Source organism: Acinonyx jubatus, chromosome B3, assembly GCF_027475565.1.
Source record: "Acinonyx jubatus isolate Ajub_Pintada_27869175 chromosome B3, VMU_Ajub_asm_v1.0, whole genome shotgun sequence".
Classification (NCBI taxonomy): domain Eukaryota; kingdom Metazoa; phylum Chordata; class Mammalia; order Carnivora; family Felidae; genus Acinonyx; species Acinonyx jubatus.
The window spans coordinates 107,943,212-107,969,950 of NC_069386.1; the positions used below are offsets into that span (position 1 = coordinate 107,943,212).

The following is a 26,739-nucleotide window of genomic DNA, read 5'->3' on the forward strand; positions in this document are numbered from 1 at the left end:
CTTGAAACTGGGCAAAGTGACCTCCTTCTAGGAGCTCAGCTGCCTAGATGATGATACTTTGCTGGGGCAAAAGAGAATCTTAGCTTCACCTTATCCCAACCTCCAGGATCCTGTAAGTCTACCTCCTTTATCTCAACTGCCCCAAGAAATATGCTGGCAATCATACTCCAAGCTTAAGTCCTCCTGATATACATCTGAAGGGTCTCATGACTGAGGCTTCATGAAACAGTAATAATTGGTATTTCCCCTACCTCAAGGTCCTGGAAACCTTGTTTCCAAAACACCTTAGAGACTTATTCCATCCCTGACTCCCTGCCAACCTGACGGTATATAGTCATGACCCCAGTGCAGCTCTTTGGCCCATGGGTCCTATCCCAGCGCTTTAATAAAATCACCTTTTTTGCACCAAAGACGTCTTCAAGAATTCTTTCTTGGCTGTCAGTTCCAGACTACCCTACCATCACCCCCAAACTTCATCAATAGGCTTTTAAAAAACAAGAAGAGATATGAAATTTTAGCAATAATAGTTGAGTTGATTTAAGACTAGTGAGAAAATACTAACATCTTTAAAAAGGTTGGGGGGGGGGCACCTGTCTGGTTCAGTCAGTGGAGCATGTGACCCTTAATCTGAGGGTGATAAGTTGAGTCCCGCTTTAGAAGTAGTTATTACTGGGTTGCCTGGGTGGCTCAGTCAGTTAAGCGTCCGACTTCAGCTCAGGTCATGATCTCACACTCCGTGAGTTCAAGCCCCACGTCGGGCTCTGTGCTGACAGCTCAGAGCCTGGAGCCTGCTTCGGATTCTGTGTCTCCCTTTCTCTCTGCCGCTCCCCTGCTCATGTTCTGTCTCTCTGTGTCTCAAAAATAAATAAAAACATTAAAAAAAAATTTTTTTTGAAAAAAAAGTAGTTATTACTTCAAAATAAAATCTTAAAAAGACTAATGAGAAAACAAGATTTGAAAAACAATGTATTCTAACTATATCTGGATTTATTCAGGATTGCTATAAAATATCAAATTTATTTTGCATCTTTAGTAAATAGATAACTGTCTTATAGTTATATCTGCTGTTAGTATTGATGGGGTTTTGGAGTAATGGGGGTCCAGAGCTGATTAAAGCAACTAAAACACAGGGATAAGACCCAGGGGCAGAAAGAGCTGCACTGGGGGTGTGAAGAGTGACTGGTTATATACTGTGGAGTTGGGGGAGATAAAGTCAAGAGGAAATTTCTTAAAGGGATTTCCATATGCTAAAGAAGACTCACAGATTACTGGAGGCCTTATCATTAAGACAGTAGGGAGTTCCTGGAGATTAGGCTATTGATAAGATTGCCTGCCTTTTTCTTGTAATTCCCTAAGATATTTGTAAACTGATGGAGACTCAGGTCCTGTGATCTCTATCAGTTCAACCATTTGTTTTCTGTCCTTTCCTTTGTTCTTGGGCAGTCTGGAGTGCCTAAGGAATATCACACATATCCCATTGGGTGGGGGTGGGGTGGGGTTGGGAGCTTGGTGCCTTGCCTTCAGCTTGCCTTATGCTCCTTCATCAGTATTACCTAACTCATGTGTGAACAAAAATACCTGAAGAGTGGAATTGTTTTCCAGGAGAATTTATAATCTTACATTTTGAATACCTAGTTGCCTGAAGGTAGAGCACAGTCCCTGTGATATTGAAACAACTCTTAGGACAGCTGGTATAAACTAGGGAGCAGTATCTTTGTTACTGTGTGTTTAAGTACCATTCTATATTCAGTTATCAACTGGCAGGGAATTGTACAATATGACAATATCACAGAAGCATGGATTTAGCAGTAGTAAAAAAAAAAATCTGCATTATTTTTTTTCTAGGTAGACCATTTTCTAGAAAGGGAAGAAATTCTGGGATAATGTTTTAGTCTGTAGACGACTTCAGGGGAAGAAAAGAAAAATTAAAAAAATAAAATAAAACAAAGAGCCCCAAACCCTTGCATTTCACCTATTCTACTTCCCTCTGTAAAGAAAACTTCTCTGGGGAGAGAGAGACTGAAATGCCTCTTAACTTACTTCTGTCTCATCTAGACCTTTTTTTGATACTAGAAGCAAGTGAATAGGGATGGGATTGAATGTTGGTGGTAGTGATGAGGGAGCATAAGGCAAACTGAGGGCAAGGCATGAGCGACAACACCTCCCCCCCAGCCCTCCTCCATAGACATGCTCCACCCCCACCGCCCAGGTAGGATATGTGTGATATTCCTCAGTTACTCCTGGCTGCCCGAGGACAAAGGAAAGGAAGGAAAACCAATGGTTAACTGATAGAGGTCACAGTCAAGCTTGACCTGAGTCTCCATCAGTTTGCAAATGTCTTAGTAAATTACAAGAAAAAAGGCCACCTTATCAATAGCCTAATCTCCAGGAACTCCCTACTGTCTTAATGATAATTCTTTGCTAGAGGGAAAAACAACTTTAGTTTGACAATAGTGAGGACTCCAGTAATCTGTGAGTCTTCTTTAGCATGTGGAAATCCCTTTAAGAAACTTCCTCTTGACTTTATCTCCCCCAACTTCATAGTATTTAACCACTCTTTACAACACTAGTGCAGCTATTTCTGCCCCTGGGTCCTATCCCTACGCTTTAATAAAATCATCTTTTATGCACCAAAGACATGTTCAAGAATTCTTGGCCGTCTGCTCTGAACCCCCACCACCAGTCCAAAACCCCATCAGTAGGATGAGGGAGAGATGATTTATATGGGAGAAACAACAAGATCTAGTTGGCTTCAGTCGATGAATCCATGCTTAGAAAGTCATCATAAAAGGCAGTCTAAATTAAAGATCATAAAAAGGCAGAGGCATTTTATTCAGCTTGCACAATCAAAAAAAATTTCAGTTATTTGACGTTAAATTGAGAATTTCAGGAGCACCTGGGTGGCTCAGTCGGTTAAGCGTCCAACTTCGGCTCAGGTCATGATCTTGCAGTTCATGGGTTTGAGCCCCGCCTGGATCTCTGCTGACAGCTCAGAGCCTGGAACCTGCTTCAGGTTTTGTGTCTCCCTCTCTCTCTGCCCCTCCCCTACTCACATCTCTCTTTCTCTCTCAAAGATGAATAAACATTAAAATTTTTTCAATATAAAACTCTAAATTCTAGCTTCTCTTATACATTGGGACACTCTGGGCACACTAGGCCCTCATTCCTGTCTGGCAGACATTTATTGGAGCATGTCTTTTCCAGTTCTCCGTGTCCCAGCTTTGCCTGGTTCAGTCATGCATGCAGCATGCCTGGCCCCTGCCAGTAATCCTCTTTTCTTTCTTCTTTTCATTTTAGACTGGATAAGGATTTGCACTAGTTATCGCCTCCATGTTCTCTCCTTTTATATTAAATCAGCTTCTATGACACTTAAGAGTCCACTTGATAAGTCACTAGTGGTATCAGTGAAACCCCAGCTCAGAAATTCTAGCAAATACTCCAATGATACATCATTTCACATTCTCTTTGAAAGTTGGTGATGCAGGCTGGCTGGGACTGAGGATCCAGAGGTGGGTCCTGCAGGACCTGCCAAGAGGGTGCCTTGGCTTCCAACAGGATGGAAATCAAACGCAGCTGAAAGGAAGCGAGAGCGGTTTATTGAAGACAGAGAGTATAGGAGCATGAGAGACTAAGAAAGGAAAGGAAAGAGAGTCTTGGTCTTTGCTTGGGGCCTGGGGTTTTTACTGAGGACAGTGGTTTGGTGTATGTGACTTCTCGGTAATCCAGGAATGAAGATGAGTATTTAGGTGTTCTCCATGTCTCCTGTCCCCTTCAAGGACCTTCTAGCTGGACTAAGAATTGACATGAGACAGATTAATAGGAGAAAATAAATTTTAATTTTGTACGTATGGGGACTCCACACAGATGTGAAAATTGTTGACAGGCGAAACGAGGTATATATCATTTTGAACTAAGGTGAAGAAGGTAAGGGTCTGGGACTTCAAAAGGAAGTAATGCAATTCACAGGAAGATGATAAAGAGTAAATGTTTGGTAAACAAATGTTTGCGGGTCCCCCAGAAACAACGGGACATAGAGGACTGGGATAAAACAAGATTTGCTAAATTCCTCCCTGTCTACCATACCTAGTTCATAGTATAATGTAGCCATCTATGGTAATAGATCTCTTCCTAGAGCAGGTCCTCTATCTAAAATGTTATAAGCAGTTGGGGAGATAAGGAACTTTTCTGAATCTACTGGGTTTTGATTGCTTTTATTTTTATTCTTTTTTAAAAAAAAATAATTGTTTATTTACTTATTTATTCTTAAGAATAAGAGAGAGTAAGCAGGGAAGAAGAACAAAGGGAGAGAGAGAAAATCTCCACACCCAGCATGAATCCTGACGTGGGGTTCGATCCCACAACTCTGGGATCATGGCCTGAGCCAAAATCAAGCGTCAGATGCTCAGCCTACTGAGCCACCCAGGCGCCCCTTGATTGCTTTTTAATTCAAAATAATCTTTATGCCAAAGTGGCCCAATTTGGGGGAGGGGTGTCTGCCCTCGGCCTTTATACCAGTTACAACTTATTCGATGCCTTGTATTCATGCTGGACTATCGGCTTTTGATGGTAAAGATTCAGTTTTTTATATAGTCATATTCCAAAGTGGATAGACAAGAGGTTCACTGGCTCAATAAATAGATGAAAATATACAAAGAAAATTTTTGCTCAATTGCTGCTAAAGTAAATCTATAGTAATCAAATATAAAATTATTTTTTGGATTCCCAGCAACCAGGACAAAGAGAGAAGCAGCCAAGAGACTTGGCTTGTGGCCTATGTTCTATGATTAGCCTCTGTCCCAGCAAGCAGTGTGGAACAAACAAACAAGCAAACAAACACTCCAGCTAACAAAGTCACTCTGGATCCCTAGCTGCTAGTGCCCTGAGGAGCAGTTGACGGGGTGCATATCACTGGTCTGGGTTTCAGGACAGGACTTTGGTCTCTTGGAGGAACACAGTCAGAAACTGCTTTTCAGATGAGAACCTAGTTGATAAAAAACAAAACACCAGTCTTGTTGTTTACAATGGTTTAGGAGGTGGCGGAATCTCATAACTAGTCCCTGGCCAGCAAGGCTAGAATGGGACAAGCTTCATTTGTAGGAAGTGACTAGAGCTAATGTACTAAACTTCTCACTTTCTGAATTGGTCACAGAGTCTAGGGAAGGGTCAAGACTGCAATGGTTGCAGAAACTTTAATAGAGAATCAGGAGGAACATTACAAATTCTAAATGCAATACCAAACAAGTTATTTAATCTCACGATGTGTCTTATTGTGCCATAGTGATATGGGAAAATGAAATAAAAATAGTGAAATATTAGAGGGAAAGGTGAGACACACTACAAAAATGCTTTCTTTCTTTTTTCTTTAAAGGGTATTGTATAAGTTTATTTATTTGTTTGTTTTGAGAGAGAGGAGGGCACAAGTGAACGAGGGGCAGAGAGAGAGAGAAGCAGGGGACTCACTTGAAGTGGGGCTTGTGCTCACTGGAAGCAGGCTGGAGTTTACCTGATAGGGGGTTCAAGCTCACCTGTTGTGGGGACTTGAACTCACAAACTCTGAGATCCAAAGTCAGATGCTTAATGACTGAGCCACCCAGGTGCCCCCAAAATGCTTTAAAACTCCAAGATTTTGATGTAAGTTATACTGAAAATGATTCAGCGAATGCTCAGTAAGCTAGACTCCCTTATTCTGTGTATGCATGAACACCGTGCTATACAATTCAGGGACCCCTTTGAGCTCCCTCTGGTGGCACACTAATCCTTAGTGATTCTTAAATATTTTCAAGACTTTCTTGTAAATTAAAAGAAAAGAAAGAAGAAAAAAGAAATTGTTCTATATTCATCAATTGTGGCTTTCATTAAAAATAGCTTTTTAGGGAACACCTAGCTGGCTCAGTCGGTGGAGCATATATGACTCTTGATCTTGGGGTTGTGAGTTTGAGCCCATGTTGGGTACAGAGATTACTTTAAAAAAATAGTTTTTTAGTTGACTAGTCTTAAGTATTCAAGTAAGTGAAAAATGAATTTTCCAGAAAACAGCTGCTAGAAACAGATCCATGGATAAATGGAAACCTGATGTAACACAGAGGTGGCCTGGTAGATGAAAAAAGAAATACAAAACAACTAGAAAGTGAGCAAATTATATGATTAGATTTTTCACAGTAGAGGGAGCATGTATGGGCAATAAACATGGAAAGATTCTTTTTATTTTTTAAAAGCACCTCACAATGAACTATATTCTTTAAAAAAATTTTTTTTTAAATATTTATTTGTTTTTGAGAGAGAGAGTATGAGCAGAAGAGGAGCAGAGAGATAGGGAGACACAGAATCTGAAGCAGGCTCCAGACTCTGAGCTGTCAGCACAGAGCCTGACATGGGGTTCAAACCCACAAACTGTGAGATCGAGACCTGAGCTGAAGTTGGATGCTTAAATGAGTACACCACCCAGGCGCCCCAATAAACATGGAAAGATTCTTTTTTTTTTTTTTTAAATTTACATCCAAGTTAGTTAGCATATAGTGCAACAGTGATTTCAGGAGTAGATTCCTTAATGTCCCTTACCCATTTAGCCCATTCCCCCCTCACATCCCCTCCTGTAACCCTCTGTTTGTTTTCTGTATTTAAGAGTTTCTTATGTTTTGTCCCCCTCCCTGTTTTTGTGTTACTTTTCCTTCCCTTCCCTTGTTTTCATCTGTTCTGTGTCTTAAAGTCCTCATATGAGTGAATCCATATGATTTTTGTCTTTCTCTGACTAATTTCACTTAGCATAATACCCTCCAGTTCCATCTACGTAGTTGCAAATGGCAAGATTTCATTCTTTTTGATTGCTGAGTAATACTCCATTGTATACATATACCACATCTTCTTTATCCATTCACCCATCGATGGACATTTGGGCTCTTTCCATACTTTGGCTATTGTCGATAGTCCTGCTGTAAACATGGGGGTGCATGTGTCCCTTCGAAACAGCACACCTGTATCCCTTGGATAAATGCCTAGTAGTGCAATTGCTGGCTCGTAGGGTAGTTCTATAAACATGGAAAGATTCTTAACCTCATTAGAGAACAGAGAAATACAAGCTAAAACCAGTGAGCTACCATTTCACGCCTACCAGATTGGCTAAAAGTTAAAAATCAGTCAATTTTTGATGTTGATGAGGAAGTGGAGCCACAGAAGCTCTCTAATGCCCCTGATGGGACTGTAAAGTTGATATTGACTTTGGGTAACAATTTAGTATTGCCTCATAAGTTGAAAAAAAAAAAAAGGAGAGAAAGGAAAAAAAAGAAAATACCATTTCTAGTGATCTGGCATTCCATTCCTAAGTATTTACCCCAGAGAATCTTTTAATATACACTAACAGGCATGTGCAAGAATTTCTTAGTTGCACTGTTCATGTTACCAAAAACCTGGAAACATTATTAAAGGATAAAACTTGGTGTGTTCAAATAATGAAATACTATGCAATGGTGAAAAGGATGAACCACAGCTATAAGCATGAATATGGATGAGAACCTCAAAAATACTGAATGGGGGAAAAAGCTATCACAGAAAAATACTTAAAATATGATTCCAATGTATAACATCAAGGACAGGAAAAACTAAAAAAAAATATGACATAGGAATATATACGTAAGTAGCAAACGTGTATTTAGAAAGTAATTCTGGTGTTTATTATTCCTTAAACTATATATTGTATTCTACTCTTTCATCTATGATATATTTCATAGTAATAAGGAAAAATAGAAAGTGTTGATTTAATTTTCTATTCTGTGAGAGTAGGGATTACCCCCTTCCTCCTGGTCTCTGTTTCACATCATTATGAGACTAGCTTTCCTGTTACGGTATCCATAACAACCAGATCCCTGCTCCAAACAAAACCAAGGCTTCCTGTTCACCATAGCATGGAGTATGATAGCTTGTGTAATAGAGAATTTAAGCTCCTCCCTAGTCTGATCCCATCGGACCTTTCTCAGCTTCTTTTCTACCACCTCATTTACTGCAGTGACATGGCTCAGCTCCCAGATCCAATACCAAAACATACTTTGAGTTTTCTGACTTCTTGGTCTTTGCTTCTGACATTCTTACTACCTGTTAGTTTTCGGTCTAAAAACTGTACTTTTTATCACCAACAAGCTACATACCAGCAATAGCTATTTTGCATTTTTAAAATAGGCTATTGTTAATATTTTGTAAAGAGGAAGATCATCACGTCTAAAGCAACAGACTTTCGTTTTCACTGAAAAATGCAGACACCGGTGTGTTTACCTGGGATTATCTGGTATTACCCTTCTGACAGAAGAATCTCTTGTTTAAGCTGAGCTCATCTTGTTTTTGCAATATGATGATAGAATTAAAGATCCTGACCACTCATATGAGTCTTACAACTATAATGGAATTATTAATGCTTTGTGTTTGTACTACTTGCCATTGGTAACATAGCCATTCAGTTGATTATCAAGTATCACTAGAAGATGTCTTCCTCATTTTGCAGTTTAGGAAACTAAAGGAAAGAGAGAAGGCTTTAATTGCTAAAATAGCATGGTTTGGTAGGTGGGTTTAAGTTATTGCATCAGTGGCAGAGATAAGAATGGCAACAACAATAATGTCCTGAACATAAAAGGCTATCAGGACCTAAAATTTTCCTGTTACCTGAACAACTTGACTTATGGAAAAATTTACAAAATAAAGATGGATTTATTCAACAAACATTGGCTGTCCACCTGCCAAAATGCAAGGCAACACGTAAGGTACGTGACAGAATCACAAAGATTAATATGATGTGGTCAGTGTCTCCAAGAAGCTTACAAAGTAGGAGGGGGAATCTCTACCAGTATTTTTGATCAGATACTATACTAGCTTTTGTATGTGGGCTGAAGACAAGCATTGTGCTCTCGGTTAACACACTAAAAAGAACACCTCGTACTTTTCCTTTACCATTAAAAGCCTTCAGGGGCGCCTGGGTGGCTCAGTCGGTTGGCGTCTGACTTCAGCTCAGGTCATGGTCTTGTGTTTCATGGGTTCAAGCCCTGCATGGGGCTCTGTGCTGACAGCTCGGAGCCTGAAGCCTGCTTCTAATTCTGTGTCTCCCTCTCCCTGTGCCCCTCCCCTGCTCATGCTCTCTCTCTTTCTCTCTCTCTCTCAAAAATAGATAAAACGTTAAAAAAAAAAAAAAAAGACCTCAGAATGCATTCAGTAAATTAGCAAGCATACCAAGGGGGAGGGAACATTCTGACCTATACCAGCATATTGTTTTTCATTCAAATAGCTCTTAGTTCACTGGAGGCTTTACATGAATGTTTATTACAATATTTATTTTTCTTGATTAAGATGATAGCAGGCGACTAATGAGTTCCATAACACAAAGTAGAAATCTCCACCTTCCGTATAAACAGGAATATCCAGACATTAACAACTCTGAAACTTAAATCAGAAAAGCGATTGCATGAAACTGTGGGCAATGACAGTCTTTTGTAAATGTGTCTGATGTAAGGTTAGCACAGTTACAGCTCTAAACTATTATGTAAGTCTTAGTCCATCATACGGCTGCACACACGCCTTTGAACTAAGTATAAGTAACATTTGCTGTGAACAGTACACATTTCCCAGAATTCTCAAAATCTTTTCTTTGTCCTTTAGTTCAATTACTATTATGAAAATATCATACAGTACAGACTAGCAATATTGATGGCAAAATTATTAGTAATAAAGGGAGTTTTGCATTATGGATCCTTGAATGAGCTCAAATAGAAATAAATCAGAGGAGTATTTTGTTGATAAATGATTCTACCTGCTATCAAGTAGGCAGCACATTGAAGGAGATCACTTAGGAATAGGAATTTCTTTTTTTTTTTTTTAATGTTCATTTTATTTTTGAGAGAGAGAGTGTGCACACAAGCAGGGGAGGAGCAGAGAGAAAGGGGACAGAGGATCTGAAGTGGGCTCCACGCTGACAGCAGAGACCCTGATGCGGGGCTCAAAACTCCCCAACTGCGAGGTCATGACCTGGGTTGAAGTCAGACACTTAACCAACTGAGCCACCAGGTGCCCCAGGAATAGGAATTTCTATGCAAAAGGCTATTTTTATACACACATACCAATCTTCTATAGTTGAGCAAACTAAAATATATTAATTATTGAATTTTAGAGACTATTAAAGATTATTTAGACTCAGATTTATAAACTGTTTTTAACAGCTGCACCCTTCCTTTACACAAAACCATGCACAATAGCCCAACATATAAAACTAATAAAATAGAACTATCTAGAAGGGAGTGGAAAATTCTTCTTTATTTAACAAATGGAGAAAACAAGGAAGGTACATCATGAGGTTTTTGATGAGAAGGATGGCTCACAACTGAAAGAGATTGCACTTGACTGCTTTGACAGAGTACTTTGTCAGAAGAGAGGACAATTTTGCAATTCAGAATGAGAATCATGAGAAACCATATTTCCTATTACATTCCCAGAAAGTAAGTTATTACTAAGTGAGACATGTCTTCTACCTATAGCAGTCACACAACCTCAAATTTGAAAGACTCAAAGAAAATATAATTTTTAATTATTCATATTACTGTTTTCATAATGGTAGAGTAATTCACATTGAACCAATGCTCCCATAGATAACAATTTTCAGCCTTGGATAAAGTATAATTAAAGTATAATTAATACGTACTTGAAGGCACTGGAGAGTGACCAAAGCTGCTGGAAACTAGAGAGAAGTTGACCCTTAAAAGAAGGAAAGTCACACTGGAATCTGGAATATAATCTGCAATTTTTATGGCTCTTTTCTTGAGGGCACTCCCCAGTCCTGCAGAGTGGAGCAGTTAGAACTCAAGCAAAAGGCTAGTCTCTGAGGCTGTCAGAATGGCTGAAAAGTGAAGACTCTAGAAAGCAGATGACCACATAGGAGGAGTAGTGAATTCTGCATATAGATTCAGCCCAAATCTTTGACTTCTGTTCTGCACATTCATGGGAGAAACGCCAAGCAGCACAGCTAGAAGAAGCAGGCTAACAGATCTAGGCAGAGATTACCATTGCTGGTGACCATAGAGGAGACAGAGCTCAGAATTTGAGTCTAATAGAAAAACGCTCACCAGTTTCCAGAATACCACGGAGCATCCACATTTGGCAAAAGTATCATTCAAAATTTGAAGGCATAACAAAGACATTTTCAGACAAAGGCTGAGAGAATACATCACCAGCAGACTTGAAGGAATATGATATAGTGTGGAAATTTGGATCTTCACAGAAGGATAAAGAGTGCCAGAAAAGGTAAATTTGTAGGTATATATAAAATACTTTTTCCTCATTGTATTTGATTTTTTAATGTTTATTAATGTTTTTTATTTTTTTTAATGTTCATTTTTGAGAGAGAGAGTGAAAGAGGCAAAGCATCAGCAGGGGAGGGGCAGAGAGAGAGGGAGACACAGAATGCAAAGCAGGATCCAGGTTCTGTGCTGTCAGCACAGAGCCCGATGCAGGGCTCAAACTCACAAACCGTGAGATCATGACCTGAGCCGAAGTCAGACACTTAGACAATTGAACCACCCAGGCACCCAATTTAAAAGCCACTTGTTATTTAAATAAAAGACAATTAAAATGTAGAGTTCATAATATATGTAGAAGTAAAAAGTGTAACAATAATGCATAAAGACAGGAAAGAAGTGGATGCATAGCTTTATAAGTTTCTTACATTCTATGTGAAGGGGTAAAATATTATTTGAAAGTAAATTGGGATAGGTAAATAATTTTAAAAAAAAGAAATAGAGGGGCGCCTGGGTGGCTCAGTCGGTTAAGCCGCCGACTTCATCTCAGGTCATGATCTCGTGGTCCATGAGTTCAAGTCCCGCGTCAGGCTCTGTGCTGACAGCTCGGAGCCCGGAGCCTGTTTCAAATTCTGTGTCTCCCTCTCTCTGACCCTCCCCCATTCATGCTCTGTCTCTCTCTGTCTCAAAAATAAATAAACGTTAAAAAAAAAAAGTTTAAAAAAAAAAGAAATAGAGAGGACACAGATTTATCAATATCAAGAATGAGGCAGGGTTATTAGTATAGATCCTACAGACTTTGATAGGATAATAAGGGGATATTATAAGCAACTATCATTTTTAAAATTGGATAATTGAGAGGAAATTCCCTGAAAAACACAACTTACTACAACCAACCCAATATGAAAGGAAACAGAGTGGTCCTGTATCTATTTAAGAAATTTAATTTGTCATTTAAAATTATTAAAGTAGAGACACCTGGGTGGCTCAGTCAGTTAAGCATCCAACTTCGGCTCAGGTCATGATCTCACAGTTTGTGGGTCTGAGCCTCCTGTCAGGCTCTGTGCTGACAACTCAGAGCCTGGAGCCTGCTTAGGATCCTGTGTCTCCCTCTCTCTCTGCCCGTCTCTGGCTCACGCTGTCTATCTCTCAAAAATAAATAGACATTTAAAAAAATTTTTTAAACAAATTACTTAATATTTGTGTAGAGAAAAATATTAACTTTACTATGAAGTAATGTCTTGACCACTACTTTCACTTAGTGAGTAAAATTAACATTAACAATATTGGAATAATATTGAATTATGTCCCAATATCTAATATGAATTTAATTATGAGAAACAGCAGACATTCAGATTGAATGACATTTTGTAAAATATCTGGTCTATACTCTCAACATTGAGGAACTAGTCTAGATTAAAAGAGACCAATGAGTCGTCACAACTAAATACAATATGGCATTCTGGGTTGGACTGTGGACAAGGAAAAAGAAATAGCTATGAAGCACATTAATTTGGACAATATGGACTTCAGATTAGATAATAGTATATCAATATTAAACTTTCTGATTTAGGTGATCGTACTGGTTACATAAGAGAATGTCCTTGTTCTTAGAAAATATACAAAAAGTGTGTAGGGGTAAGGGCATAGTTGCCCTCTAACCTGGTAACAACTTAATTTTAAATGGTTCAGAAAGAATATACATACATATATGTGTATGCCTGTGTATGTACAAACAAATTAAATATAGAAAGAATGATTAAGTGGTGCAAAATTTAAATAATTTGCAAGTCTGCTGGGTATATGGAAGTTCCTTAGACTGTTGTAAATTTTGTAAATTTGTAATTATATCAAAGTTAAAAGTATACAGTTACTCACACTACCAGTATGTGTATCTATAGTGTATCAGTATGTGCATGCGTGTGTATGTGTATCTGCTAAATTCAGTGGCAGGTTGCTATACACAATATGATACACTTATCACCATGTAAGAATATGGTGATGCATATTCTTAAGGATCACAAACCCTCTCTATTGACAGTCCCACTATTCTCTATTCCTCGAATATTGTTGTTTTGGAAATGCTGGGAAGTTAGGGAAAAAAAAGTCCCTTTTATTTTCACTCTTAATCCAAGCTAGTATGCCTCATATTCAGGATCTACTTAGGATTAACGCTGCCTGACAATATGAATATTTACAATTGTGACTTCAAACCTGTTCATGAAGCGATTTTATCTCTGCTGAACTGCTTCTAGGGAAGGATTACTTGAAGGAATTAGAATAATCCAAAAAAGACCGTGTGTGTCTAGCATGAAAAATCTGTTCATAAGAATCTACAAGATTGAATAAACCCAAACAAATAGAAAGCTTTAGTAAAGTTTTTTTTTAAATCATTATCAATAGTACACAGTGCACTTTGTTTAAAGTTTATTCATTTATTTTGAGATAGGGAGAGAGAGAGAGAGAGAGAGAGAGAGAGAGAGAGAGAGAGAGAGAATCCTAGGCAGGCTCTGTGCCATTGGTGCAGAGCCCAATGTGGAGCTCCATCCCGGGAATCACAAGATCATCACCTGAGTAGAGATCAAGAGTTGGACACTTAACTGAGCCACCCAGGCACCCCTACATGCACTCTGTTTATAAAGAGTCAAGTAATTCAACAAGTTTTGTTAAGAAAAATAGCAATACCCTGGCCTCCTCCTGCCCATTACCCACTTTTCAGAGGCAACTACTGTCATCTCGTACAGCTAAATATTTTGATGTTTACTGCCCTGTCTCTAAATAGCATCATTAATTGTTATTTCTTGGTTTTTCAGTTTTATAAACTATTTATTGGTTTCTAACTATGGGAGATGGGGACCCAACTCTTTGTTTTCCCTTCACCCACCAGACAGGCATTCATCGTTCCCTTCCCTTCCTTCCATCCTCCCACGGTGATTTTGTCACCTTGAAGACAATACAAATTTGTCCTACAGCCACTTCCTGCAGCGGCTTTGGTCTCGGTTTCTCTTAGTGGCTCCTTTTCCCTCCATGGCCCAGCCTGCTAGCTTGTGTCCCTGTATGTGTCTACACACACCAACAGGTGGAGTTTTTCTACTCCCTGTTTTTGTTTTTGTTTTTTCTTCTGTTTTGAAGGCAGAACAGCTTGTCCGGCTGCCAGTTTTATGCAGAGAGCTCATTTACAGCTCTACCCTGTGCATAGTCTCCGTCTGCGGTGACCGTCTCAGGCCCTGTTTCCTCAAGGGCTTTTAGACCCTAGCCTCTTCCGCTTCTATTCAGCTCTGATCCTTGAAGGCCATTGGCTTCAACTCATGATCACAATTCTAATTTGAAACTTCTCTTCATTTATCGGCATATGAGAATTTCTGGGTGGTATTTGTAGACAGAAGAGCCAGGAAGATTATCTTTCGCTGATAAATAGTTTGAAAATTTTTAAAACACAACCTATCTCATTTCATTGCACTTCTGGTATGTACTTATTATACTCTTTAAGGTTTAACTTCAAATAGCTAATGGCCTACTAATTTGCAAGATTTATCTAAGTCTGCATAGACGTTGTTGTTGTTGTTAAAGTTATTATTTGCTTACTGGTTTCACAGAACCCTAAAACTTCCAGGTTGCAAGCGTCGGTATTCTGGGGAAACATGGCTTAGTGGAAAGGCTAGAGCTGTAGTATCCTGAGTCACCTGCCAGCTTTACTGGCACTGTCACCTGACATTGGATAATTTACTTCATCTCTCAAGTTATCACTTTCTCTGTTAGCAAAGTAGATGCAATAATGCTCATCTAATAAAGCTGCTGAGAGGATCAAAAGTGGTCATAGCAGCTTATGGTACTTGAGTGTGTACTGAATGCGCCATTGCGTGCTCCTGCTTCATTATCTCTTAATGTACGTGAAATTTTTAGCCCCGTGCCTGACACCCAGCAGGTGTTCGATGAATGTAGCTATTAGTCTCATGTAAGTTACCTCATCCTAGCCAGGCTTTGATCCATATCTGTCACCTTTCACCCTACTTCACCCATACCATTAGTCAACAAGCCTCTGCCTGCACACAGAGCAGGTCAGAACTCCAGCTTTGGAGTCAGACTCCATGGATTCACGTCTTCTGCTTTCTAGCTGTCTGGCCTGAGGCAAATAAATTGAGTTCCTTATCTGTGAAACAAGGATAATAATAGTAGTTCCTTCTAGAGTAATTTTGAATATAAAATAAATTAATTCATGTTAAGTACCTGGTACATTATAAACCCTCAGTAAGTTATTGCCATTATTTTTGTTATTACTAGAAATTTAGCTCCTTGAATAACTTATTTTATTTCCAGAGTCTTCTAACGTTAAAAACTCAGTTTGAACTGAAATCTGCCTCTCTGCCATGACTATCAATTGGTCCTACTTTTGCCATCTGGAGTAGCACAGAGAAAATCTGATTCTCCTTTCCTAAGATGGGACAATAAGAATTTCCGCCCCCCCCCCCCAGAATAAATACCTAACTCTCTCCAAATATTTTTCATAGACATGGATTTGAATCCTATCACCATTCTAATGACCTCCTAAGAGCATGACTCAGTTTGAGAATCCTACAGTGGGAACACCACCTTCCAGGCATTGTCTGAAGAGTTTGGGGTACTACCACACTTTCTTCTTATGAATACTGCCTGTTTGGTTAAGCTATTATAAATTTAGGCTTTCCATTATATTAGTCAAACTCATTCATAATTGGCACAATGTTCATATGTGTTAAATTTTAACTCTCTTATTTTGCCTCATTATTTTAGCCTTCTGAATCTGTTTGGATCCCTAGACTGCCAGCCAGTATATTAGCATTCGGTCTAATTGTGTGTCGTTTTCGTTCTTTCTTTTTTTTTTTTTAATTTTTATTTATTTATTTTTGAGAGAGACAGAGAGAGAGCATGAGCAGAGGGGGGGCAGAGAGAGAGGGGGCCAGAGAATCCCAAGCAGGCCCTGCGCTGTCAGCACAGAGCCAGACGCAGGACTCATGAGTTGTGAGATCATGACCTGAGCTGAAACCAAGAGTTGGACCCTTAACCAACTGAGCCACTCAGGAGCTCCTAATTGCATGTAATTTTCAAGTTTGATGCATGGACTGTCCAAATCATTCACTCAAAATGAGAATACCTTGAGGGCACCTGGCTGGCTCAGTCCGTAGAGCACACAACTCTTGATTTCAGGGTCATGAGTTCAAGCCCCACATTGGGCATGGAGCCTACTTAAAAAACAAACAAAAAAAACCAGAGAGAGAATATCTTGCATATTTATCATCAAGATATATCAGTTCAGTTAACACTTTTAGGTAGTGTTACTATCAATTGCTTACTATTTCCTGCCTGTATAAATTTTATTCAAAATTACCCCCCAAGTGGGGGTTTTGAGGAGCTTCAGATAGTCTCATCTGAAATAAACCTATTAAAACAAAAGTAAATGTATGCCTTATTAATTGAAAATTAAGCACATTATTGGGGCACCTGGGTGGCTCAGTTGGTTAAGCAGCCGACTTCGGCTCAGGTCATGATCTCACAGTCCGTGAGTTCGAGCCCCGCATCGGGCTCTGTGCTGACAGCTCGGAGCCTGGAGCCTGTTTCGGATTCTGTGTCTCCCTCTCTCTGACCCTCCCCCGTTCATGCTCTGTCTCTCTCTGTCTCAAAAATAAATAAGCATTAAAAAAAAAAAATTAAGAAAAAAAGAAAATTAAGCACATTATTAATTCACATTATTAATATTTTTTTAGAGCGGCTATTCTGGTGACCAGAAAGTTAATGAACATTGAAAAGAGAAAAAAAATTATAATCTATTCTAGAAGGTAGGCTAAAGGTTAGTAACAATACACTGATGGCCACAAATTTCATTTGAACTCTTAGTTTAAAACTCTTTTCTATTTTTCACTCAAACTATGAAAAGGGAAAGCGTACTCACCCTGGCTTTTTTTTTTCTTTATACGTAATATGAAGGAATTAATCAACCAATAAATAAGATTAAGGCAGGAAGAAGGAATGAGACAGAGATACTGTGGATCTAATTATATGCAATTCAGTGGATGACTTCTGAATAATTGAGCATTGCCTTGCATAACTTTACCCAGAGCGAGTTCCCAGCAGTTGGAGTTCATTACTTTGGAGCTTTACAAGCTAAAGATAGAATGTGTACAGGCTTAAGGGTCTGACTCCTGACCCCATGTAAGAATGCACAGAAACCACATTGGGAAATCAAGAAAAACTCAAGGGGAGGATCACCGAGAGAGCTCTGATTTCTCTAGTGGTGCCTCCCTGAAATTGATCGTCTACATTTCTGTTAGAGCACTCTGAAATGCAAATGTGACCATGTCTCTTTATACTTTAAAATAATTGTACCCCACCAGCCCCCTTTCCCACTGATTAAGCATGGTATACAAGGCCTTTCATGATCTGGCTATATTTACTGGAAATGGTCAGTATAAACCTGAAGTAAATTATGATAACGATACATGTCATAAATCTTAGAGGAACCATGACAACTCAAAAAATAGCTTAGAAATGAACAAAGGAATTAAAATGGTATGCCAAGGAATATTTGTTTAATGCAAATAAGCCAATAAAGTTGGAACATAGGAACAAAAATGACATGAGACCTGAAGAAAACAAATAGAAAAATGGCAGGCATGAATCTAACCACAAAACTAATTATATTAAATGTAAATGGATCAAGCAGTCCAATTAAAAGGCAGAGATATAAGTAAATACGCTCCAACTACATGCTGTCTATAAGAAACACACTTTCATAGACAAAGATAAATACAAACAGGTTGAAAGTAAAATGATGCAAAAAGTAACCATAAGAGAGATGGAGTGGCTAAAATATCAGACAAAATAGGTTTTAAGACCAAACAAATTGTTCCCATAGGAGAAAAGGGACATTATAATGATAACACAAACAGTCCATTAGGAAGATAAACAATTAAAAACATATATACATTGGGGCCCTGGGTGGCTCAGTCAGTTAAGTATCTGATTCTTGATTTTGGCTCAGGTCATGATCTCTTGGTTGTGAGGTCAGACTCTGCTCTAAACATGAAACCTGCTTAAGCTTCCCTCTCCTTCTCTCCCTCTGCCCCTTCCCTGCTTGTCTGCATGCATGCATGCAGTCTCTCTCTCTCAAAAACAAAAACAAAAACCATGTATATATATATATACATCTAATGGACCTTTTAATATATGAAGCAAAAACAGAAAATTGAAAGGAGAAATAGAATTCAACAATAACTGGAAATTTTAATATCCTACTCTCAAAAACTAAAATAATAACTAGACAGAAAATCAGCAAAATTATAGTCTTTAACACTGTTAACCCACAGTCACTGCTGTCAGGATGGAGCCCACTTTGGATCCTCTGTCCCTCTCACTCTCTCACCCTCCCTTAGTTGCACTCTCTTTCTCTCTCTCAAAAATAAAAATAAACATTAAAAAAAAAAAAAAGGCAAGGATATCTGTTCTCACCACTTCTATTCAGGATGTAACCAAAGATTCTAGCCACCACAATCAGGCAACAAAAAAATAAATATCAGTCAGATTGGAAGTGAAGAAATAAACTGTCTTTATTTGTAAATGATGTAACAACCTTCTATATAGAAAACTTTAACAAATACAAAAAAAAATATTAGAACTAATAATGGATCTATTTGAGGTTATAGGATATAAGATCAGATACCAAAATCAAGCGTATTTCTACCTGTTAACAATGAACGATCTGAAAATGAATGATGCCTTTTACTATGATTTCAAAAAGAATAAAAATACTTAGGAAAAACTAAGAAAAGAAATGCAAGTGTTATACACTGAAAACTACAAACTGGCAGAGAGAAATTAAATAAGATCTAAATAAATGGAGAAGCATTCCATATCGACTCTTGCAAGTCATTAAAAAGAGACCAAACAACTCAATTAAAAAATGAATGGTGGGGCGTCTGGGTGGCTCAGTCGGTTAAGCATCTGACTTGATTTCGGCTCAGGTCATGATTTCCCCGTTCATGAATTCAAGCCCCACATCGGGCTCTCTGCTCTCTGTGCAGATCCCATTTCTGATCCTCTGTCTCCCTCTCTCTCTGCCCCTCCCCTGTTCCCACGTGCTATCTCTCTCTCTCTCAAAAATAAATAAACATTTTTAAAAAATGAATAGGGGGCACATGGGTGGCTCAGTCGGTTAAGTGTCTGACCTGATTTCGGCTCAGGTCATGATCTCACAGTTCGTGGGTTCAAGCGTCTGGTCATGCTCTGCACTTAACAGCATAGAGCCTACTTGGGATTCTTTCTCCTTTCCTCTCTGCCCTGCCTCCACTTGCACTTGTTCCCTCTCTAAATAAATAAATAAATAAATAAGGGGTGATGGGTGGTCCAATCGGTTGAGCATCCAACTATGGCTCAGGTCATGATCTCATGGCTCCTGAGTTCGAGCCCCACATCAGGCTCTGTGCTGTCAGTGCAGAGCCTGCTTCAGATCTTCTGTCCCCTGTCTCTCTGCCCCTCCCCCACTCGCACTCTCTGAAAAATAAACATAAGTAAATAAATATTTTTTAAAAATGTATAGAAGAACAGATATTTCATTAAAGGAGATCTATAAATGGCTAATAACTCATGAAAAGGTGTTTAACATCATGAATCATTAGGGAAGTGCAAATGGAAACCACAATAAAATATTACTACATGTTAACTAGAAGGTCTATGAAAAAGACAGCCCATACCAAGTGTTAGTGAGGATGTGGAAAAAGGGGAATCTATACGTTGCTGGTGGAATGTAAAATGGTGCAGCCACTTCAGAAGACAATTTGTCCATTACTTAAAAAGTTAAACAGATTTACCATATGATTTAACAATCCCACTACTAGATATCACCCAGGAGAACAGAAGGCATCTGTCCACACAAAGACTGGCATGTGAATGTTCAGAGCAGTATTATTCAGAATAGCCAAAAAGTGGAAACAACCCAAACATTGATCAGGTGGTGAATGGGTAAATACAATTCCATACAATGGAATACTATTCAGCATTTAAAAGGAACTAGCTATTAATATATACTACAGCATGGACCAACCTCAAAACCTCATGCTATGGTGGAAGAAACCAAACGCAGAGACTATACATTGTATGATTCCATTTATATGAAATGTTTAGAAAAGGCAAGTTTACAAAGACAAAAAGTAGATCCATGGTTGGTTAGGGCTGAGAATGGCAGTGGGGATTAACTATAAATGGACCCAAGGGAAGTTTTTAGGATGATAGAAATGTCTAAAACCGAATTGTGGTGATTGTTGCACAGTTCGGTATAGTTACTAAAAATCATTGAGTTGTACTGTTAAAATGGGTGAATTTTATGTTCTGTAAATTATACATCAATAAAGTGTTTAAAAATGAAGAAATGCTGGGGCACCTGGGTGGTTCATTCGGCTAAGCGTCCAACTTCAGCTCAGGTCACGATCTCGCAGTTCGTGGGTGCGAGCCCCACGTCAGGCTCTGTGCTGACAGCTCAGAGCCTGGAGCCTGTTTCAGATTCTGTGTCTCCCTCTCTCTCTGACCCACCCCGTTCATGCTCTATCTCTCTCTGTCTCAAAAATAAATAAACGTTAAAAAAATTTTTTTTTAAAAATAAATGCAGTAGTTTGTCACTTTTTAACATATTAATAGAAACAATTCCAACAATAAGGATGATACTGAGATTTTGTTCCATGCCAGTCACTGTTGTAAGCACTGCACTCAATGCTCACAGCAACCTATTATTTCATAGATAGAAATAGATATTATAATGCCATTTGCAAATGAGGACACTGATGCCCAGAGAAGTTAAGTAACTTGCTCAAGGTTGTGCAGCAAATAAATAGGTGAGCCAGGGTTCAAATCTAAGCAATTGGTTCTAGTAACCATGCTGTCACCTTTCTGCTAATATAAATCAAATTTTATGGTATTTTTAAGGGTCTAATGAGGCAGCATCATTGCAAACTTCTCCTCCTGAAGTTGAAAAATATACAATATACCAAGTTTGATGGTACAAAGCAAGGGAGGAAGTGTGTTATTTTTCCATTTTAGGAAAATAGTGAAAGTGCTAGCTTCCATTTTCTTTTTCTTCCTGTTTTATGGCGGGACGCAATGTATATCCTGAAAAGATAATGGGCTTTAGAATTGAAATAACAGATTTGCTCTCTGACTCTGCTACTTAAGTCATGTAACTCTATAGAGCCTCATTTTTCTTGTCTATAAAATAGACTTAATAATGCCTACATACCCGCATTGTGTGTGTATTTAACATGATGTGATTAAATGTATATAAAATCTTAGCATGATGCCTTGCTTCGGTAGACACTGAACAAGCGGGAGCTCTCTTTAGTCATTAGACTCAAGTGTCCTTTTATACATTAGAGTCGATCATGTCTTCTTAGCTGGACTATACCTGAAAGAGAACGAAGAACAATTCAGAACTCATAGATGGCTTTTTTTAGTTGGTTACTTAATTATATTTGATTTTGCTTAGCATATTAAAATAAAGCATGAAAGCCCTCCTCTTCCACATGCAGACAGCTTACTTAGAAATTTTACTTTAATATCTGCTCCCATGCTGGACTCTAACCAGACTCCAGCCCTGGCATCTAAGAGATATTATTTCACTATTATCTCCTAAGTACCTTTAAGAGTACTTAAAGATCAGAGCCTCCCCGAAAGTGTGGTTATTGTCAGAACACCTCATCAGAGTCCTGATGGAAGGGAGAAAGGTGGCTAGGGACAAATCTTGTTTCCATGCCAGTATGAATTCTGTGGGGCCCGAGGCCCTGGTCACACAAATCACTGAGGGCTATTTTAGTATAAGTGTGAGAAACTTCCTCTATCAGTGGCCGCTGACCTGTATTTATACATATTAAGAAAACATGTATTAAGGGACAAATTTTTAAAAGCATATTTTTTCTTAATGACAGATATAATAAATGTTTATTTATCTACTTGGTAAATTACTGAAGCATTTTGTCCACTGGATGTCGCCACTGCATTTGAAAAATAAACTCCGTCCTGTGCTTTTATAAACTGAAATGTAATATGAAAGTTAAATGTTTTAGTTTTGAAACGACATGTTCCTATCTTTTTCCCTGACAGAAGAGGAAGACACCACCAGATGACCCAGACTGATCTTATCTCGAGATAATTTCCTTCGAAGAGAAATCAGGAAGGAATTTGTTATGCAGAATTTAGGATTTGGCCAGATCTGGAAGCATCTAAAGCCTGCTGAGGAATGACAGTTTTCAAATGCCCGGTATACAAAATAACTTTAAAATTTTCTGTTAACTTGTTCGTTTGGGGGAAGAGTTTCTTTTGATTTGTCCTTTGACTCTTCACGACCTGTGACCTGTTTCCAACCCAGGACCCGGTTCTTCTGAGGATGGAAGGGAGTTGGAACTCCGCTCAAATATTCTTTCCCTTTCTCACATCCCAACCCCTTCTGTGATCCAAGCCCTCAAAACATAAAGGATGGTCATCTTTCAATTTTAAAATTATAACACTAAACGTTTCTTTATTCAAGGAATTGAAAGATAAGTCAGAATTTTTCTTTGTTTTCCTGTGTTTATTAATGAAATGGATCCTACCAGCATATTGTTTCTGAGCCCTTGAATATTTCCCTATCCCTGAAGTCAAATTGAAATAGAACAGATGGAAACACAGTAGGATATGTCACACATGCTACACAGGGAAGAATCAAAAGGCTATCAATGCTTTCCAAAACAAGCAAGAGAAAGAGAGAGGAGGGATGGGGGGTGCTGAGTGGGGAGGGGGACAGAATTGTGATCATCCTTGGTATGTGCTAAGTACCACGTGGCTCATTAAACTGTTTTGAGAAGAAAGTTAAGCCCTGAAAAAGGAACCACTCTCTCTATAAATGATATTTTAATAATCTTTTAGTTTAAGAACTCCTTTACTTCCTATTCTAAGATTTCAGTGTAAATGAAGACAAATGGGAAGACAACTTTTTTTTTTAAGTTTTTATTTAAATTCCAGTTAGTTAACCTACAGTGTAATATTAGTTTCAGGTGTACAATATAGTGATTCAACAATTCTATACATCACCCAGTGCTTATCATGACAAGTGCACTCTTTAATCCCCATCACCGATTTAACCCATCTCCCATACTGCTCCTCCCTCCCTCCTCCCCCGTAACCATCAGTTTGTTCTCCACAATTAAGTGTCGGTTTCTTGCTTTGTCTCTCTCTTATTTTTTCCTTTTGCTTCTTTGTTTTGTTTCTTAAATTCCACATGAGTGAAATCATACAGTATTTGTCTTTCTCTGACTGACTTATTTCACATAGCATTATACTGTCTAGCTCCATTCATGTCATTGCAAATGGCAAGATTTCACTCTTTTTTATGGCTGAATAATAGTCCATTATATATATCTATATATATCTATATCTATATCTATATCTATATCTATATCTATATCTATATATATATATATCACTTCTTGTTTATCCACTCATCAACCAATGGACACTTGGCTGCTTCCATATCTTGGCTGTTGTAAACAAATACTGCTGTAAACATCAGGGTGCATGTTTTCCTTTCAATTAGTGGCCTTGTATTCTTTGGGTAAATACCCAGTAGTGAAATTGTTGGGTCATAAGGTAGCTCTCTTTTTAACTTTTTGCGGAGCCTCCATACTGTTTCCCAGAGTGGCTCCACCAGTTTGTGTTCCCACCAACAGTGCAGGAGAGTCCCCTTTCTCCACATCCTCACCAACACCTGTTGCTTCTTGTGTTGTTAATTTTAGCCATTCTGACAGGTATGGGGAAAGCAATTTTAGGACTTCAATCAAGATTATTTTCCAGTTGCAGAAGATTGAGGAGTTAGAGTTTAGAAAGACATTCTCTGTGACTGGTTTTTCATTTGCAAATTTCTTCCTACCCTGAGAACGATTCAAAATAATGAATTAAGATAACATTTTTTGAAATAGGTTTTTGTTTTAAAAAGTTCTATAGTTTTTACATCATTTTAATAAAATTACATAATTTAAAGTTAATATTCTTATATGAATAACCAACTGAGCCACCCAGGCACCCCACTTTATTCTTTTTGATGCAGTTGTAAATTGGGTTGTTTTCTTAATTCCTCTGATAAATCTCTTTGGCTTTTTTTTTCTTTTTTTGAGAGAGAGAGCACAAGTTGGGGAGGGGCAGAGAGAGGGAGAAACAGAATCCCAAGCAAATTTCATGCCATCAGTGCTGACCCCAATGGGGGGCTCAAACTCAAAAACAGAGAGATCATGACCTGAGCCTGAGCTTAACCAACTGTGCCACCCAGGTGCCCTTCCCCCTCCTGCCCTCTTTGGCTTTTTAATCTGGCTTCTACAATTAAAACTTGGCACATAACCAAAATACAATTAAATGAAAAGTCAACAATAAAATATAGCATGCCCCCAATCACCCTGTATAAATATGGACATCTTAAAATGCACTTGTTTGGAAGCATTTCCAGAATGGTGGAATAAGAATGTATGAAAATCTGCTCATCCACAACAGCAAGAGAACCCTGGAAATTAACCAAAGGTTTACAATGTTCTAGAATCATTTATTAAAACAAAACAAAACAAAACAACAACAAAAACACCCGGTTGAATATCAGTAAGAGCAGCAAGTTTTGTGGCTTTTAACTTGCCTTCTTCCCATCTCCTTTTCTCCATTTGCTGCATAGACTTAAAAATCAGCAGACTTGGGGAGCCTGAGTGGCTTAGTCGGTTGAGCATCTGACTCTTTTTTTTTTTTTTAATTTTTTTTTAATGTTTATTTATTTTTGAGACAGAGAAAGACAGAGCATGAAGGGGGGAGGGTCAGAGAGAGGGAGACACAGAATCTGAAACAGGCTCCAGGCTCTGAGCTGTCAGCACAGAGCCCGACGCGGGGTTGGAATTCACGGACCGCGAGATCATGACCTGAGCTGAAGTCGGCCGCTCAACCGACTGAGCCACCCAGGCACCCCGAGCATCTGACTCTTGATTTAGGGTCAGGTCATGATCCAAGATGTGGGATCGAGCCCCACATTGGGCTCTTTGCTGACAGCATGAAGCCTGCTTAATGTTCTCTCTCTCTCTCTCTCTCTCTCTCTCTCTCGGTCTATTTCTCTCTCCGCCCCTCTCCCCTGCTCACACTTACTCTGTTTCTAAAATTAAAAAAACAACAACAACAAAAAAACCCAGCAGGCACACAATTATGATAGTTGTAAAAACCAGAAGCCTAGGAGTCACTGGTGGGAAAGGGCAGAATGGATCTGACACTGCCCACTTGTTCCATCCCTAGAGAATTGTCACTGTTTGACCTATTTTAAGCTCCTTGTAAAGCTCCATTCCCAAGGGTAAACTTTATTTGACCTGACTCAGAGCTCACTTTGTTTGAAGAGCCTTATCCTTAGGACATTTGTCAAAAAGAAGTAGTGGCAATTGTTTAACATTGCAGATGCATGAGGCAGTGATACCAATTGGAGCTAATAAGAACCTAACCAAAAAAAAAAAAAAAAAAAGGAAAAAATCTGGAATGAGATGTCCATGTGGTTCTTTGCAAAGCTCTGAAATATTCCTGGGAACCCAGAAAGACATGTGCATGTGCAGTGCTCTTCTTATGCTCAGCAAAGACCTAAGAAGACCCTAATTCCTCGCCTCAGACTGACCTTGGGGCTCTGCTCAAGCAGGAAGTAAAGGCTAAAGCACAATTGTAAACTGCTTACTGGAGTATTAAATACATGCTCCAGGGGCACCTGGGTGGCTCAGTGGGTTAAGGGACTGACTTCAGCTCAGGTCATGACCTCGTGGTCCATGAGTTCGAGCTCCATATCAGGCTCTGTGCTGACAGCTCAGGGCCTGGAGCCTGCTTCAGATTCTGTGTGTGTGTCTCTCTCTCTCTGCCCTCCCCCACTCATGATCTGTCTCTCTCTCTCTCAAAAATGAGTAAACATTAAAAAAAAATTTTTTTAAACATGCTCCAACACATACACAGAGCAGTGCTTAGACTGAAATTTATCACTGTAAACACCTGTATTAAAAAAGAGAAAAAATGTTAAATCAATAAACTGACTTTCCACTATGGGAAACTGAAACAGGAGAGCAAATGAAACTTAAAACAAACAGAAGAAAGGGAAAAAAAAAAATAGAGTAGAAAAAAATAAAAAAGAGAATTAAAAAATTAATAAAACCAATTAAACCAAAGCTGGCTTCTTAAAAAGAAAATGAACAAAATTGACAAAATTTTAGGTAGCTTGACCAAGCGAAAAAGAAGTCTCAAATTACTAAGATCAGGAATGAAAGAGGGGACATCAGTACTGACCATACAGATAAAAGGATTATAAGAGAAGCTCTGAGGAATAGTGTATAAACAAACTAGATAACTTACATGAAATACACAAATTTCTAGAAGGACAAAACTAATAAAAGTGGAAAAAGAAAATAAACAGGTTTATTTATACCTGGAGACCTAG

The 26,739-nt window shown here is 38.7% G+C and overlaps 1 long non-coding RNA gene across 1 annotated transcript in view; it reads left to right on the top strand.

Moving 5' to 3' along the window:
* Positions 1-23,009, top strand: part of LOC106971307 (uncharacterized) — a 66,101-nt gene extending 43,092 nt beyond the window's left edge. Inside the window, exon 3 of the long non-coding RNA XR_008299454.1 lies at positions 22,380-23,009. This is a non-coding gene — a long non-coding RNA (uncharacterized LOC106971307). The remainder of the gene's footprint in view (positions 1-22,379) is intronic.
* The last annotated feature ends 3,730 nt before the right edge of the window (positions 23,010-26,739 follow it).